Below are 15,044 nucleotides of genomic sequence, written 5' to 3'. Positions count from 1 at the left end.
CAAACACTCCGCTCACGTAGGAGCTTGTGCACGGTTACCAAGGGAGGAAGACTGCATACACATTTTTTTCAAATCTAAAACAATTAATGGAAGGGAGCAAGATAGTTAATAAAGATCTAAGCGAGCAAGAATTAAACGGGTGCGATCATACCAGCACTAATGCACCGAATCCCATCAGAACTCCGACGTTAAGTGTGCTTGGGCGAGAGTAGTACTAGGATGGGTGACCTCCTGGGAAGTCCTCGTGTTGCACCCCAATTTTATTAATATTTTATTTCGATATCGTATTTGCAAATTCCATTTGTCGTTTTGGCGAGACAAAGACAAACAACGCGCCGGATACTCGGACCATTTGCGGCACGATTGTCATTACTGAATGGGAACCGTGCAAAAACCGGGCTTTTGGCATTCGTCGTTCATTGTGGGCCCCGCGATAGTATTGCATCTATCCGGGGGTGCGGCAGATCTGAAAAGCAAACACTCCGCTCACGTAGGAGCTTGTGCACGGTTACCATGGGAGGAAGGCTGCATACACATTTTTTTCAAATCTAAAACAATTAATGGAGGGGAGCAAGATAGTGCATAAAGATCTAAGCGAGCATGAATTAAACGGGTGCGATCATACCAGCACAATTGCACCGGATCCCATCAGAACTCCGAAGTTAAGTGTGCTTGGGCGAGAGTAGTACTTGAATGGGTGACCTCCTGGGAAGTCCTCGTGTTGCACCCCAATTTTATTAATATTTTATTTTGATTTGTATTTGCAAATTCCATTTGTTGTTTCTGGGAGACAACTGGAAACAATGCGTCGGATACTTGGACCATTTGCGGCACGATCGTCATTACTGAATGGCAACGATGCAAGAACCGGGCTTTCGGCATTCGTCATGCATTGTGGGCCCCGGGATAGTATTGCATCTAACAGGAGGTGCGGCAGATCTGAAAAGCAAACACTCCGCTCACGTAGGAGCTTGTGCATGGTTACCTAGGGCGGAAGGCTGCATACACATTTTTTTCAAATCTAAAACAATTAATGGAAGGGAGCAAGATAGTTCATAAAGATCTAAGCGAGCTTGAATTAAACGGGTGCGATCATACCAGCACTAATGCACCGGATCCCATCAGAACTCCGAAGTTAAGCGTGCTTGGGCGAGAGTAGTACTAGGATGGGTGACCTCTTGGGAAGTCCTTGTGTTGCACCCCAATTTTATTAATATTTTATTTCGATATCGTATTTGCAAATTCCATTTGTCGTTTCGGCGAGACAAACGCAAACAACGCGCCGGATACTCGGAACATTTGCGTCACGATCGTCATTACTGAATGGCAACGATGCAGGAACCAGGCTTTCGGCATTCGTCGTGCATTGTGGGCCCCGCGATAGTATTGCATTTATCCGGTGGTGCGGCAGATCTGAAAAGCAAACAATCCGCTCACGTAGGAGATTGTGCACGGTTACCAAGGGAGGAAGGCTTCATACATAGTTTTTTCAAATCTAAAACAATTAATGGAGGGTAGCAAGATAGTGCATAAAGATCTAAGCGAGCATGAATTAAACGGGTGTGATCATACCAGCACTAATGCACCGGATCCCATCAGAACTCCGAAGTTACGTGTGCTTGGGCGAGAGTAGTACTAGAATGGGTGACCTCCTGGGAAATCCTCGTGTTGCACCCCAATTTTATTAATATTTTATTTTGACTTGTATTTGCAAATTCCATTTGTTGTTTCTGGGAGACAACTGGAAACAATGCGTCGGATACTCGGACCATTTGCGGCACGATCGTCATTACTGAATGGCAACGATGCAAGATCCGGGCTTTCGGCATTCGTCATGCGTTGTGGGCCCCGCGATAGTATTGCATCTATCCGGAGGTGCGGCAGATCTGAAAAGCAAACACTCCGCTCACGTAGGAGCTTGTGCACGGTTACCAAGGGAGGAAGGCTGCATACACATTTTTTTCAAATCTAAAACAATTAATGGAGGGGAGCAAGATAGTGCATAAAGATCTAAGCGAGCATGAATTAAACGGGTGCGATCATACCAGCACCAATGCACCGGATCCCATCAGAACTCCAAAGTTAAGTGTGCTTGGGCGAGAGTAGTACTAGGATGGGTGACCTCCCTGGAAGTCCTCGTGTTGCACCCCAATTTTATTAATATTTTATTTCGATATCGTATTTGCAAATTCCATTTGTCGTTTCGGCGAGACAAACACAAACAACGCGCCGGATACTCGGAACATTTGCGTCACGATCGTCATTACTGAATGGCAACGATGCAGGAACCAGGCTTTCGGCATTCGTCGTGCATTGTGGGCCCCGCGATAGTATTGCATTTATCCGGTGGTGCGGCAGATCTGAAAAGCAAACAATCCGCTCACGTAGGAGATTGTGCACGGTTACCAAGGGAGGAAGGCTTCATACTTAGTTTTTTCAAATCTAAAACAATTAATGGAGGGGAGCAAGATAGTGCATAAAGATCTAAGCGAGCATGAATTAAACGGGTGTGATCATACCAGCACTAATGCACCGGATCCCATCAGAACTCCGAAGTTAGGTGTGCTTGGGCGAGAGTAGTACTAGAATGGGTGACCTCCTGGGAAATCCTCGTGTTGCACCCCAATTTTATTAATATTTTATTTTGACTTGTATTTGCAAATTCCATTTGTTGTTTCTGGGAGACAACTGGAAACAATGCGTCGGATACTCGGACCATTTGCGGCACGATCGTCATTACTGAATGGCAACGATGCAAGATCCGGGCTTTCGGCATTCGTCATGCGTTGTGGGCCCCGCGATAGTATTGCATCTATCCGGAGGTGCGGCAGATCTGAAAAGCAAACACTCCGCCCACGTAGGAGCTTGTGCACGGTTACCATGGGAGGAAGGCTGCATACACATTTTTTTCAAATCTAAAACAATTAATGGAGGGGAGCAAGATAGTGCATAAAGATCTAAGCGAGCATGAATTAAACGAGTGCGATCATACCAGCACTAATGCACCGGATCCCATCAGAACTCCGAAGGTAAGTGTGCTTGGGCGAGCGTAGTACTAGGATGGGTGACCTCCTGGGAAGTCCTCGTGTTGCACCCCAATTTTATTAATATTTTATTTCGATATCGTATTTGCAAATTCCATTTGACGTTTCGGCGAGACAAACGCAAGCAACGCGCCGGATACTCGGACCATTTGCGGCACGATCGTCATTACGAATGGGAACCGTGCAAAAACCGGGCTTTTGGCATTCGTCGTGCATTGTGGGCCCCGCGATAGTATTGCATCTATCCAGGGGTGCGGCAGATCTGAAAAGCAAACACTCTGCTCACGTAGGAGCTTGTGCACGGTTACCAAGGGAGGAAGGCTGCATACACAGTTTTTTCAAGTCTAAAACAATTAATGGAGGGGAGCAAGATAGTGCATAAAGATCTAAGCCAGCATGAATTAAACGAGTGCGATCATACCAGCACTAATGCACCGGATCCCATCAGAACTCCGAAGTTAAGCGTGCTTGGGCGAGAGTAGTACTAGGATGGGTGACCTCTTGGGAAGTCCTCGTGTTGCACCCCAATTTTATTAATATTTTATTTTGATTTGTATTTGCAAATTCCATTTGTTGTTTCTGGGAGACAACTGGAAACAATGCGTCGGATACTCGGACCATTTGCGGCACGATCGTCATTACTGAATGGCAACGATGCAAGAACCGGGCTTTCGGCATTCGTCATGCATTGTGGGCCCCGCGATAGTATTGCATCTATCCGGATGTGCGGCAGATCTGAAAAGCAAACACTCCGCTCACGTAGGAGCTTGTGCACGGTTACCAAGGGAGGAAGACTGCATACACATTTTTTTCAAATCTAAAACAATTAATGGAAGGGAGCAAGATAGTTAATAAAGATCTAAGCGAGCAAGAATTAAACGGGTGCGATCATACCAGCACTAATGCACCGAATCCCATCAGAACTCCGACGTTAAGTGTGCTTGGGCGAGAGTAGTACTAGGATGGGTGACCTCCTGGGAAGTCCTCGTGTTGCACCCCAATTTTATTAATATTTTATTTCGATATCGTATTTGCAAATTCCATTTGTCGTTTTGGCGAGACAAAGACAAACAACGCGCCGGATACTCGGACCATTTGCGGCACGATTGTCATTACTGAATGGGAACCGTGCAAAAACCGGGCTTTTGGCATTCGTCGTGCATTGTGGGCCCCGCGATAGTATTGCATCTATCCGGGGGTGCGGCAGATCTGAAAAGCAAACACTCCGCTCACGTAGGAGCTTGTGCACGGTTACCATGGGAGGAAGGCTGCATACACATTTTTTTCAAATCTAAAACAATTAATGGAGGGGAGCAAGATAGTGCATAAAGATCTAAGCGAGCATGAATTAAACGGGTGCGATCATACCAGCACAATTGCACCGGATCCCATCAGAACTCCGAAGTTAAGTGTGCTTGGGCGAGAGTAGTACTTGAATGGGTGACCTCCTGGGAAGTCCTCGTGTTGCACCCCAATTTTATTAATATTTTATTTTGATTTGTATTTGCAAATTCCATTTGTTGTTTCTGGGAGACAACTGGAAACAATGCGTCGGATACTCGGACCATTTGCGGCACGATCGTCATTACTGAATGGCAACGATGCAAGAACCGGGCTTTCGGCATTCGTCATGCATTGTGGGCCCCGGGATAGTATTGCATCTAACAGGAGGTGCGGCAGATCTGAAAAGCAAACACTCCGCTCACGTAGGAGCTTGTGCACGGTTACCAAGGGCGGAAGGCTGCATACACATTTTTTTCAAATCTAAAACAATTAATGGAAGGGAGCAAGATAGTTCATAAAGATCTAAGCGAGCTTGAATTAAACGGGTGCGATCATACCAGCACTAATGCACCGGATCCCATCAGAACTCCGAAGTTAAGCGTGCTTGGGCGAGAGTAGTACTAGGATGGGTGACCTCTTGGGAAGTCCTTGTGTTGCACCCCAATTTTATTAATATTTTATTTCGATATCGTATTTGCAAATTCCATTTGTCGTTTCGGCGAGACAAACGCAAACAACGCGCCGGATACTCGGAACATTTGCGTCACGATCGTCATTACTGAATGGCAACGATGCAGGAACCAGGCTTTCGGCATTCGTCGTGCATTGTGGGCCCCGCGATAGTATTGCATTTATCCGGTGGTGCGGCAGATCTGAAAAGCAAACAATCCGCTCACGTAGGAGATTGTGCACGGTTACCAAGGGAGGAAGGCTGCATACACAGTTTTTTCAAGTCTAAAACAATTAATGGAGGGGAGCAAGATAGTGCATAAAGATCTAAGCCAGCATGAATTAAACGTGTGCGATCATACCAGCACTAATGCACCGGATCCCATCAGAACTCCGAAGTTAAGCGTGCTTGGGCGAGAGTAGTACTAGGATGGGTGACCTCTTGGGAAGTCCTCGTGTTGCACCCCAATTTTATTAATATTTTATTTTGATTTGTATTTGCAAATTCCATTTGTTGTTTCTGGGAGACAACTGGAAACAATGCGTCGGATACTCGGACCATTTGCGGCACGATCGTCATTACTGAATGGCAACGATGCAAGAACCGGGCTTTCGGCATTCGTCATGCATTGTGGGCCCCGCGATAGTATTGCATCTATCCGGATGTGCGGCAGATCTGAAAAGCAAACACTCCGCTCACGTAGGAGCTTGTGCACGGTTACCAAGGGAGGAAGACTGCATACACATTTTTTTCAAATCTAAAACAATTAATGGAAGGGAGCAAGATAGTTAATAAAGATCTAAGCGAGCAAGAATTAAACGGGTGCGATCATACCAGCACTAATGCACCGAATCCCATCAGAACTCCGACGTTAAGTGTGCTTGGGCGAGAGTAGTACTAGGATGGGTGACCTCCTGGGAAGTCCTCGTGTTGCACCCCAATTTTATTAATATTTTATTTCGATATCGTATTTGCAAATTCCATTTGTCGTTTTGGCGAGACAAAGACAAACAACGCGCCGGATACTCGGACCATTTGCGGCACGATCGTCATTACTGAATGGGAACCGTGCAAAAACCGGGCTTTTGGCATTCATCGTTCATTGTGGGCCCCGCGATAGTATTGCATCTATCCGGGGGTGCGGCAGATCTGAAAAGCAAACACTCCGCTCACGTAGGAGCTTGTGCACGGTTACCAAGGGAGGAAGGCTGCATACACATTTTTTTCAAATCTAAAACAATTAATGGAGGGGAGCAAGATAGTGCATAAAGATCTAAGCGAGCATGAATTAAACGAGTGCGATCATACCAGCACTAATGCACCGGATCCCATCAGAACTCCGAAGGTAAGTGTGCTTGGGCGAGCGTAGTACTGGGATGGGTGACCTCCTGGGAAGTCCTCGTGTTGCACCCCAATTTTATTAATAATTTATTTTGATTTGTATTTGCAAATTCCATTTGTTGTTTCTGGGAGACAACTGGAAACAATGCGCCGGATACTCGGACCATTTGCGGCACGATCGTCATTTCTGAATGGCAACGATGCAAGAACCGGGCTTTCGGCATCCGTCATGCATTGTGGGCCCCGCGATAGTATTGCATCTATCCGGAGGTGCGGCAGATCTGAAAAGCAAACACTCCGCTCACGTAGGAGCTTGTGCACGGTTACCAAGGGAGGAAGGTTGCATACACATTTTTTTCAAATCTAAAACAATTAATGGAGGGGAGCAAGATAGTGCATAAAGATCTAAGCGAGCATGAATTAAACGGGTGCGATCATACCAGCACCAATGCACCGGATCCCATCAGAACTCCAAAGTTAAGTGTGCTTGGGCGAGAGTAGTACTAGGATGGGTGACCTCCCTGGAAGTCCTCGTGTTGCACCCCAATTTTATTAATATTTTATTTCGATATCGTATTTGCAAATTCCATTTGTCGTTTCGGCGAGACAAACGCAAACAACGCGCCGGATACTCGGATCATTTGCGTCACGATCGTCATTACTGAATGGCAACGATGCAGGAACCAGGCTTTCGGCATTCGTCGTGCATTGTGGGCCCCGCGATAGTATTGCATCTATCCGGAGGTGCGGCAGATCTGAAAAGCAAACACTCTGCTCACGTAGGAGATTGTGCACGGTTACCAAGGGAGGAAGGCTGCATACACAGTTTTTTCAAATCTTAAACAATTAATGGAGGGGAGCAAGATAGTGCATAAAGATCTTAGTGAGCATGAATTAAACGGGTGCGATTATACCAGCACTAATGCACCGGATCCCATCAGAACTCCGAAGTTAAGTGTGCTTGGGCGAGAGTAGTGCTAGAATGGGTGACCTCCTGGGAAGTCCTCGTGTTGCACCCCAATTTTATTAATATTTTATTTTGATTTGTATTTGCAAATTCCATTTGTTGTTTCTGGGAGACAACTGGAAACAATGCGTCGGATACTCGGACCATTTGCGGCACGATCGTCATTACTGAATGGCAACGATGCAAGAACCGGGCATTCGGCATTCGTCATGCATTGTGGGCCCCAGGATAGTATTGCATCTATCCGGAGGTGCGGCAGATCTGAAAAGCAAACACTCCGCTCACGTAGGAGCTTGTGCACGGTTACCAAGGGAGGAAGGCTGCATACACATTTTTTTCAAATCTAAAACAATTAATGGAAGGGAGCAAGATAGTTCATAAAGATCTAAGCGAGCTTGAATTAAACGGGTGCGATCATACCAGCACTAATGCACCGGATCCCATCAGAACTCCGAAGTTAAGCGTGCTTGGGCGAGAGTAGTACTAGGATGGGTGAACTCTTGGGAAGTCCTTGTGTTGCACCCCAATTTTATTAATATTTTATTTCGATATCGTATTTACAAATTCCATTTGTCGTTTCGGCGAGGCAAACTCAAACAACGCGCCGGATACTCGGACCATTTGCGGCACGATTGTCATTACTGAATGGGAACCGTGCAAAAACCGGGCTTTTGGCATTCGTCGTGCATTGTGGGCCCCGCGATAGTATTGCATCTATCCGGGGGTGCGGCAGATCTGAAAAACAAACACTCTGCTCACGTAGGAGCTTGTGCACGGTTACCAAGGGAGGAAGGCTGCATACACAGTTTTTTGAAATCTAAAACAATTAGTGGAGGGGAGCAAGATAGTGCATAAAGATCTAAGCGAGCATGAATTAAACGGGTGCGATCATACCAGCACTAATGCACCGGATCCCATCAGAACTCCGAAGTTAAGTGTGCTTGGGCGAGAGTAGTACTAGATTGGGTGACCTCCTGGGAAGTCCTCGTGTTGCACCCCAATTTTATTAATATTTTATTTTGATTTGTATTTGCAAATTCCATTTGTTGTTTCTGTAAGACAACTGGAAACAATGCGTCAGATACTCGGAGCATTTGCGGCACGATCGTCATTACTGAATGGCAACGATGCAAGAACCGGGCTTTCGGCATTCGTCATGCATTGTGGGCCTCGCGATAGTATTGCATCTATCCGGAGGTGCGGCAGATCTGAAAAGCAAACACTCCGCTCACGTAGGAGCTTGTGCACGGTTACCAAGGGAGGAAGGCAACATACACATTTTTTTCAAATCTAAAACAATTAATGGAAGGGAGCATGATAGTTCATCAAGATCTAAGCGAGCATGAATTAAACGGGTGCGATCATACCAGCACTAATGCACCGGATCCCATCAGAACTCCGAAGTTAAGTGTGCTTGGGCGAGAGTAGTACTTGAATGGGTGACCTCCTGGGAAGTCCTCGTGTTGCACCCCAATTTTATTAATAATTTATTTTGATTTGTATTTGCAAATTCCATTTGTTGTTTCTGGGAGACAACTGGAAACAATGCGTCGGATACTCGGACCATTTGCGGCACGATCGTCATTACAGAATGGCAACGATGCAAGAACCGGGCTTTCGGCATTCGTCATGCATTGTGGGCCCCGCGATAGTATTGCATCTATCCGGAGGTGCGGCAGATCTGAAAAGCAAACACTCCGCTCACGTAGGAGCTTGTGCACGGTTACCAAGGGAGGAAGGTTGCATACACATTTTTTTCAAATCTAAAACAATTAATGGAGGGGAGCAAGATAGTGCATAAAGATCTAAGCGAGCATGAATTAAACGGGTGCGATCATACCAGCACAATTGCACCGGATCCCATCAGAACTCCGAAGTTAAGTGTGCTTGGGCGAGAGTAGTACTGGAATGGGTGACCTCCTGGGAAATCCTCGTGTTGCACCCCAATTTTATTAATATTTTATTTTGATTTGTATTTGCAAATTCCATTTGTTGTTTCTGGGAGACAACTGGAAACAATGCGTCGGATACTCGGACCATTTGCGGCACGATCGTCATTACTGAATGGCAACGATGCAAGATCCGGGCTTTCGGCATTCGTCATGCGTTGTGGGCCCCGCGATAGTATTGCATCTATCCGGAGGTGCGGCAGATCTGAAAAGCAAACACTCCGCTCACGTAGGAGCTTGTGCACGGTTACCAAGGGAGGAAGGCTGCATACACATTTTTTTCAAATCTAAAACAATTAATGGAGGGGAGCAAGATAGTGCATAAAGATCTAAGCGAGCATGAATTAAACGAGTGCGATCATACCAGCACTAATGCACCGGATCCCATCAGAACTCCGAAGGTAAGTGTGCTTGGGCGAGCGTAGTACTAGGATGGGTGACCTCCTGGGAAGTCCTCGTGTTGCACCCCAATTTTATTAATAATTTATTTTGATTTGTATTTGCAAATTCCATTTGTTGTTTCTGGGAGACAACTGGAAACAATGCGTCGGATACTCGGACCATTTGCGGCACGATCGTCATTTCTGAATGGCAACGATGCAAGAACCGGGCTTTCGGCATCCGTCATGCATTGTGGGCCCCGCGATAGTATTGCATCTATCCGGAGGTGCGGCAGATCTGAAAAGCAAACACTCCGCTCACGTAGGAGCTTGTGCACGGTTACCAAGGGAGGAAGGTTGCATACACATTTTTTTCAAATCTAAAACAATTATTGGAGGGGAGCAAGATAGTGCATAAAGATCTAAGCGAGCATGAATTAAACGGGTGCGATCATACCAGCACCAATGCACCGGATCCCATCAGAACTCCAAAGTTAAGTGTGCTTGGGCGAGAGTAGTACTAGGATGGGTGACCTCCCTGGAAGTCCTCGTGTTGCACCCCATTTTTATTAATATTTTATTTCGATATCGTATTTGCAAATTCCATTTGTCGTTTCGGCGAGACAAACGCAAACAACGCGCCGGATACTCGGATCATTTGCGTCACGATCGTCATTACTGAATGGCAACGATGCAGGAACCAGGCTTTCGGCATTCGTCGTGCATTGTGGGCCCCGCGATAGTATTGCATCTATCCGGAGGTGCGGCAGATCTGAAAAGCAAACACTCTGCTCACGTAGGAGATTGTGCACGGTTACCAAGGGAGGAAGGCTGCATACACAGTTTTTTCAAATCTTAAACAATTAATGGAGGGGAGCAAGATAGTGCATAAAGATCTTAGTGAGCATGAATTAAACGGGTGCGATTATACCAGCACTAATGCACCGGATCCCATCAGAACTCCGAAGTTAAGTGTGCTTGGGCGAGAGTAGTGCTAGAATGGGTGACCTCCTGGGAAGTCCTCGTGTTGCACCCCAATTTTATTAATATTTTATTTTGATTTGTATTTGCAAATTCCATTTGTTGTTTCTGGGAGACAACTGGAAACAATGCGTCGGATACTCGGACCATTTGCGGCACGATCGTCATTACTGAATGGCAACGATGCAAGAACCGGGCTTTCGGCATTCGTCATGCATTGTGGGCCCCGGGATAGTATTGCATCTATCCGGAGGTGCGGCAGATCTGAAAAGCAAACACTCCGCTCACGTAGGAGCTTGTGCACGGTTACCAAGGGAGGAAGGCTGCATACACATTTTTTTCAAATCTAAAACAATTAATGGAAGGGAGCAAGATAGTTCATAAAGATCTAAGCGAGCTTGAATTAAACGGGTGCGATCATACCAGCACTAATGCACCGGATCCCATCAGAACTCCGAAGTTAAGCGTGCTTGGGCGAGAGTAGTACTAGGATGGGTGACCTCTTGGGAAGTCCTTGTGTTGCACCCCAATTTTATTAATATTTTATTTCGATATCGTATTTACAAATTCCATTTGTCGTTTCGGCGAGGCAAACTCAAACAACGCGCCGGATACTCGGACCATTTGCGGCACGATTGTCATTAGTGAATGGGAACCGTGCAAAAACCGGGCTTTTGGCATTCGTCGTGCATTGTGGGCCCCGTGATAGTATTGCATCTATCCGGGGGTGCGGCAGATCTGAAAAACAAACACTCTGCTCACGTAGGAGCTTGTGCACGGTTACCAAGGGAGGAAGGCTGCATACACAGTTTTTTGAAATCTAAAACAATTAGTGGAGGGGAGCAAGATAGTGCATAAAGATCTAAGCGAGCATGAATTAAACGGGTGCGATCATACCAGCACTAATGCACCGGATCCCATCAGAACTCCGAAGTTAAGTGTGCTTGGGCGAGAGTAGTACTAGATTGGGTGACCTCCTGGGAAGTCCTCGTGTTGCACCCCAATTTTATTAATATTTTATTTTGATTTGTATTTGCAAATTCCATTTGTTGTTTCTGTAAGACAACTGGAAACAATGCGTCAGATACTCGGAGCATTTGCGGCACGATCGTCATTACTGAATGGCAACGATGCAAGATCCGGGCTTTCGGCATTCGTCATGCGTTGTGGGCCCCGCGATAGTATTGCATCTATCCGGAGGTGCGGCAGATCTGAAAAGCAAACACTCCGCTCACGTAGGAGCTTGTGCACGGTTACCAAGGGAGGAAGGCTGCATACACATTTTTTTCAAATCTAAAACAATTAATGGAGGGGAGCAAGATAGTGCATAAAGATCTAAGCGAGCATGAATTAAACGAGTGCGATCATACCAGCACTAATGCACCGGATCCCATCAGAACTCCGAAGTTAAGTGTGCTTGGGCGAGAGTAGTACTAGAATGGGTGACCTCCTGGGAAGTCCTCGTGTTGCACCCCAATTTTATTAATATTTTATTTTGATTTGTATTTGCAAATTCCATTTGTCGTTTCGGCGAGACAAACGCAAGCAACGCGCCGGATACTCGGACCATTTGCGGCACGATCGTCATTACTGAATGGGAACCGTGCAAAAACCGGGCTTTTGGCATTCGTCGTGCATTGTGGGCCCCGCGATAGTATTGCATCTATCCGGAGGTGCGGCAGATCTGAAAAGCAAACACTCTGCTCACGTAGGAGCTTGTGCACGGTTACCAAGGGAGGAAGGCTGCATACACAGTTTTTTGAAATCTAAAACAATTAGTGGAGGGGAGCAAGATAGTGCATAAAGATCTAAGCGAGCATGAATTAAACGGGTGCGATCATACCAGCACTAATGCACCGGATCCCATCAGAACTCCGAAGTTAAGTGTGCTTGGGCGAGAGTAGTACTAGATTGGGTGACCTCCTGGGAAGTCCTCGTGTTGCACCCCAATTTTATTAATATTTTATTTTGATTTGTATTTGCAAATTCCATTTGTTGTTTCTGTAAGACAACTGGAAACAATGCGTCAGATACTCGGAGCATTTGCGGCACGATCGTCATTACTGAATGGCAACGATGCAAGATCCGGGCTTTCGGCATTCGTCATGCGTTGTGGGCCCCGCGATAGTATTGCATCTATCCGGAGGTGCGGCAGATCTGAAAAGCAAACACTCCGCTCACGTAGGAGCTTGTGCACGGTTACCAAGGGAGGAAGGCTGCATACACATTTTTTTCAAATCTAAAACAATTAATGGAGGGGAGCAAGATAGTGCATAAAGATCTAAGCGAGCATGAATTAAACGAGTGCGATCATACCAGCACTAATGCACCGGATCCCATCAGAACTCCGAAGTTAAGTGTGCTTGGGCGAGAGTAGTACTAGAATGGGTGACCTCCTGGGAAGTCCTCGTGTTGCACCCCAATTTTATTAATATTTTATTTTGATTTGTATTTGCAAATTCCATTTGTCGTTTCGGCGAGACAAACGCAAGCAACGCGCCGGATACTCGGACCATTTGCGGCACGATCGTCATTACTGAATGGGAACCGTGCAAAAACCGGGCTTTTGGCATTCGTCGTGCATTGTGGGCCCCGCGATAGTAATGCATCTATCCGGAGGTGCGGCAGATCTGAAAAGCAAACACTCCGCTCACGTAGGAGCTTGTGCACGGTTACCAAGGGAGGAAGGTTGCATACACATTTTTTTCAAATCTAAAACAATTAATGGAGGGGAGCAAGATAGTGCATAAAGATCTAAGCGAGCTTGAATTAAACGGGTGCGATCATACCAGCACAATTGCACCGGATCCCATCAGAACTCCGAAGTTAAGTGTGCTTGGGCGAGAGTAGTACTAGAATGGGTGACCTCCTGGGAAGTCCTCGTGTTGCACCCCAATTTTATTAATATTTTATTTTGATTTGTATTTGCAAATTCCATTTGTTGTTTCTAGGAGACAACTGGAAACAATGCGTCGTATACTCGGACCATTTGCGGCACGATCGTCATTACTGAATGGCAACGATGCAAGAACCGGGCTTTCGGCATTCGTCATGCATTGTGGGCCCCGCGATAGTATTGCTTCTATCCGGAGGTGCGGCAGATCTGAAAAGCAAACACTCCGCTCACGTAGGAGCTTGTGCACGGTTACCAAGGGAGGAAGGTTGCATACACATTTTTTTCAAATCTAAAACAATTAATGGAGGGGAGCAAGATAGTGCATAAAGATCTAAGCGAGCATGAATTAAACGGGTGCGATCGTACCAGCACCAATGCACCGGATCCCATCAGAACTCCAAAGTTAAGTGTGCTTGGGCGAGAGTAGTACTAGGATGGGTGACCTCCCTGGAAGTCCTCGTGTTGCACCCCAATTTTATTAATATTTTATTTCGATATCGTATTTGCAAATTCCATTTGTCGTTTCGGCGAGACAAACGCAAACAACGCGCCGGATACTCGGAACATTTGCGTCACGATCGTCATTACTGAATGGCAACGATGCAGGAACCAGGCTTTCGGCATTCGTCGTGCATTGTGGGCCCCGCGATAGTATTGCATTTATCCGGTGGTGCGGCAGGTGTGAAAAGCAAACAATCCGCTCACGTAGGAGATTGTGCACGGTTACCAAGGGAGGAAGGCTGCATACACAGTTTTTTCAAATCTAAAACAATTAATGGAGGGGAGCAAGATAGTGCATAAAGATCTAAGCGAGCATGAATTAAACGGGTGTGATCATACCAGCACTAATGCACCGGATCCCATCAGAACTCCGAAGTTAAGTGTGCTTGGGCGAGAGTAGTACTAGAATGGGTGACCTCCTGGGAAATCCTCGTGTTGCACCCCAATTTTATTAATATTTTATTTTGATTTGTATTTGCAAATTCCATTTGTTGTTTCTGGGAGACAACTGGAAACAATGCGTCGGATACTCGGACCATTTGCGGCACGATCGTCATTACTGAATGGCAACGATGCAAGATCCGGGCTTTCGGCATTCGTCATGCGTTGTGGGCCCCGCGATAGTATTGCATCTATCCGGAGGTGCGGCAGATCTGAAAAGCAAACACTCCGCTCACGTAGGAGCTTGTGCACGGTTACCAAGGGAGGAAGGCTGCATACACATTTTTTTCAAATCTAAAACAATTAATGGAGGGGAGCAAGATAGTGCATAAAGATCTAAGCGAGCATGAATTAAACGAGTGCGATCATACCAGCACTAATGCACCGGATCCCATCAGAACTCCGAAGGTAAGTGTGCTAGGGCGAGCGTAGTACTAGGATGGGTGACCTCCTGGGAAGTCCTCGTGTTGCACCCCAATTTTATTAATATTTTATTTCGATATCGTATTTGCAAATTCCATTTGTCGTTTCGGCGAGACAAACGCAAGCAACGCGCCGGATACTCGGACCATTTGCGGCACGATCGTCAT

At 46.3% G+C, this 15,044-nt stretch overlaps 31 non-coding genes and 1 pseudogene across 31 annotated transcripts; all 32 read left to right on the top strand.

Annotated features, from left to right (window-relative positions):
- Nucleotides 1-137: 137 nt before the first annotated feature.
- Nucleotides 138-256, top strand: LOC148794257 (5S ribosomal RNA). The gene has a single exon (XR_016075757.1). It is a non-coding gene; the product is annotated as a 5S ribosomal RNA (ribosomal RNA).
- A 355-nt stretch (nt 257-611) lies between these two features.
- Nucleotides 612-730, top strand: LOC148794256 (5S ribosomal RNA). Its single transcript, XR_016070952.1, has one exon. It is a non-coding gene; the product is annotated as a 5S ribosomal RNA (ribosomal RNA).
- A 354-nt stretch (nt 731-1,084) lies between these two features.
- On the top strand, nt 1,085-1,203 carry LOC148794255 (5S ribosomal RNA). Its single transcript, XR_016071299.1, has one exon. It is a non-coding gene; the product is annotated as a 5S ribosomal RNA (ribosomal RNA).
- Nucleotides 1,204-1,558: 355 nt separating this feature from the next.
- LOC148794254 (5S ribosomal RNA) lies at nt 1,559-1,677 on the top strand. The gene has a single exon (XR_016075545.1). It is a non-coding gene; the product is annotated as a 5S ribosomal RNA (ribosomal RNA).
- Nucleotides 1,678-2,031: 354 nt separating this feature from the next.
- Nucleotides 2,032-2,150, top strand: LOC148794253 (5S ribosomal RNA). Its single transcript, XR_016069603.1, has one exon. It is a non-coding gene; the product is annotated as a 5S ribosomal RNA (ribosomal RNA).
- A 355-nt stretch (nt 2,151-2,505) lies between these two features.
- On the top strand, nt 2,506-2,624 carry LOC148794252 (5S ribosomal RNA). The gene has a single exon (XR_016075451.1). It is a non-coding gene; the product is annotated as a 5S ribosomal RNA (ribosomal RNA).
- Nucleotides 2,625-2,978: 354 nt separating this feature from the next.
- LOC148794251 (5S ribosomal RNA) lies at nt 2,979-3,097 on the top strand. The gene has a single exon (XR_016068855.1). It is a non-coding gene; the product is annotated as a 5S ribosomal RNA (ribosomal RNA).
- A 354-nt stretch (nt 3,098-3,451) lies between these two features.
- On the top strand, nt 3,452-3,570 carry LOC148794250 (5S ribosomal RNA). Its single transcript, XR_016071808.1, has one exon. It is a non-coding gene; the product is annotated as a 5S ribosomal RNA (ribosomal RNA).
- A 354-nt stretch (nt 3,571-3,924) lies between these two features.
- On the top strand, nt 3,925-4,043 carry LOC148794249 (5S ribosomal RNA). The gene has a single exon (XR_016075756.1). It is a non-coding gene; the product is annotated as a 5S ribosomal RNA (ribosomal RNA).
- Nucleotides 4,044-4,398: 355 nt separating this feature from the next.
- On the top strand, nt 4,399-4,517 carry LOC148794248 (5S ribosomal RNA). Its single transcript, XR_016070951.1, has one exon. It is a non-coding gene; the product is annotated as a 5S ribosomal RNA (ribosomal RNA).
- Nucleotides 4,518-4,871: 354 nt separating this feature from the next.
- On the top strand, nt 4,872-4,990 carry LOC148794247 (5S ribosomal RNA). Its single transcript, XR_016071296.1, has one exon. It is a non-coding gene; the product is annotated as a 5S ribosomal RNA (ribosomal RNA).
- A 355-nt stretch (nt 4,991-5,345) lies between these two features.
- Nucleotides 5,346-5,464, top strand: LOC148794246 (5S ribosomal RNA). Its single transcript, XR_016071788.1, has one exon. It is a non-coding gene; the product is annotated as a 5S ribosomal RNA (ribosomal RNA).
- Nucleotides 5,465-5,818: 354 nt separating this feature from the next.
- On the top strand, nt 5,819-5,937 carry LOC148794245 (5S ribosomal RNA). Its single transcript, XR_016075755.1, has one exon. It is a non-coding gene; the product is annotated as a 5S ribosomal RNA (ribosomal RNA).
- Nucleotides 5,938-6,292: 355 nt separating this feature from the next.
- On the top strand, nt 6,293-6,411 carry LOC148794244 (5S ribosomal RNA). The gene has a single exon (XR_016075790.1). It is a non-coding gene; the product is annotated as a 5S ribosomal RNA (ribosomal RNA).
- A 354-nt stretch (nt 6,412-6,765) lies between these two features.
- LOC148794243 (5S ribosomal RNA) lies at nt 6,766-6,884 on the top strand. Its single transcript, XR_016069602.1, has one exon. It is a non-coding gene; the product is annotated as a 5S ribosomal RNA (ribosomal RNA).
- Nucleotides 6,885-7,239: 355 nt separating this feature from the next.
- Nucleotides 7,240-7,358, top strand: LOC148794242 (5S ribosomal RNA). Its single transcript, XR_016075338.1, has one exon. It is a non-coding gene; the product is annotated as a 5S ribosomal RNA (ribosomal RNA).
- Nucleotides 7,359-7,712: 354 nt separating this feature from the next.
- On the top strand, nt 7,713-7,831 carry LOC148794241 (5S ribosomal RNA). Its single transcript, XR_016075118.1, has one exon. It is a non-coding gene; the product is annotated as a 5S ribosomal RNA (ribosomal RNA).
- Nucleotides 7,832-8,186: 355 nt separating this feature from the next.
- LOC148794240 (5S ribosomal RNA) lies at nt 8,187-8,305 on the top strand. The gene has a single exon (XR_016072124.1). It is a non-coding gene; the product is annotated as a 5S ribosomal RNA (ribosomal RNA).
- A 354-nt stretch (nt 8,306-8,659) lies between these two features.
- On the top strand, nt 8,660-8,778 carry LOC148794239 (5S ribosomal RNA). The gene has a single exon (XR_016071750.1). It is a non-coding gene; the product is annotated as a 5S ribosomal RNA (ribosomal RNA).
- Nucleotides 8,779-9,132: 354 nt separating this feature from the next.
- LOC148794238 (5S ribosomal RNA) lies at nt 9,133-9,251 on the top strand. Its single transcript, XR_016070416.1, has one exon. It is a non-coding gene; the product is annotated as a 5S ribosomal RNA (ribosomal RNA).
- Nucleotides 9,252-9,605: 354 nt separating this feature from the next.
- On the top strand, nt 9,606-9,724 carry LOC148794237 (5S ribosomal RNA). The gene has a single exon (XR_016068854.1). It is a non-coding gene; the product is annotated as a 5S ribosomal RNA (ribosomal RNA).
- Nucleotides 9,725-10,078: 354 nt separating this feature from the next.
- Nucleotides 10,079-10,197, top strand: LOC148794236 (5S ribosomal RNA). Its single transcript, XR_016069601.1, has one exon. It is a non-coding gene; the product is annotated as a 5S ribosomal RNA (ribosomal RNA).
- A 355-nt stretch (nt 10,198-10,552) lies between these two features.
- LOC148794235 (5S ribosomal RNA) lies at nt 10,553-10,671 on the top strand. Its single transcript, XR_016075337.1, has one exon. It is a non-coding gene; the product is annotated as a 5S ribosomal RNA (ribosomal RNA).
- A 354-nt stretch (nt 10,672-11,025) lies between these two features.
- On the top strand, nt 11,026-11,144 carry LOC148794234 (5S ribosomal RNA). The gene has a single exon (XR_016071295.1). It is a non-coding gene; the product is annotated as a 5S ribosomal RNA (ribosomal RNA).
- A 355-nt stretch (nt 11,145-11,499) lies between these two features.
- Nucleotides 11,500-11,618, top strand: LOC148794233 (5S ribosomal RNA). Its single transcript, XR_016072123.1, has one exon. It is a non-coding gene; the product is annotated as a 5S ribosomal RNA (ribosomal RNA).
- Nucleotides 11,619-11,972: 354 nt separating this feature from the next.
- Nucleotides 11,973-12,091, top strand: LOC148794232 (5S ribosomal RNA). Its single transcript, XR_016073198.1, has one exon. It is a non-coding gene; the product is annotated as a 5S ribosomal RNA (ribosomal RNA).
- Nucleotides 12,092-12,445: 354 nt separating this feature from the next.
- Nucleotides 12,446-12,564, top strand: LOC148794231 (5S ribosomal RNA). The gene has a single exon (XR_016072122.1). It is a non-coding gene; the product is annotated as a 5S ribosomal RNA (ribosomal RNA).
- A 354-nt stretch (nt 12,565-12,918) lies between these two features.
- LOC148794230 (5S ribosomal RNA) lies at nt 12,919-13,037 on the top strand. Its single transcript, XR_016073197.1, has one exon. It is a non-coding gene; the product is annotated as a 5S ribosomal RNA (ribosomal RNA).
- Nucleotides 13,038-13,391: 354 nt separating this feature from the next.
- LOC148794229 (5S ribosomal RNA) lies at nt 13,392-13,510 on the top strand. Its single transcript, XR_016070830.1, has one exon. It is a non-coding gene; the product is annotated as a 5S ribosomal RNA (ribosomal RNA).
- A 354-nt stretch (nt 13,511-13,864) lies between these two features.
- Nucleotides 13,865-13,983, top strand: LOC148794228 (5S ribosomal RNA; annotated as a pseudogene).
- Nucleotides 13,984-14,338: 355 nt separating this feature from the next.
- On the top strand, nt 14,339-14,457 carry LOC148794227 (5S ribosomal RNA). Its single transcript, XR_016072187.1, has one exon. It is a non-coding gene; the product is annotated as a 5S ribosomal RNA (ribosomal RNA).
- Nucleotides 14,458-14,811: 354 nt separating this feature from the next.
- Nucleotides 14,812-14,930, top strand: LOC148794226 (5S ribosomal RNA). The gene has a single exon (XR_016075710.1). It is a non-coding gene; the product is annotated as a 5S ribosomal RNA (ribosomal RNA).
- The last annotated feature ends 114 nt before the right edge of the window (nt 14,931-15,044 follow it).

The sequence above is a fragment of the Nelumbo nucifera genome, chromosome 4, assembly GCF_055504915.1.
Source record: "Nelumbo nucifera cultivar China Antique chromosome 4, China Antique-T2T, whole genome shotgun sequence".
Lineage (NCBI taxonomy): Eukaryota > Viridiplantae > Streptophyta > Magnoliopsida > Proteales > Nelumbonaceae > Nelumbo > Nelumbo nucifera.
This window is presented reverse-complemented; position numbering and strand designations above follow the sequence as displayed.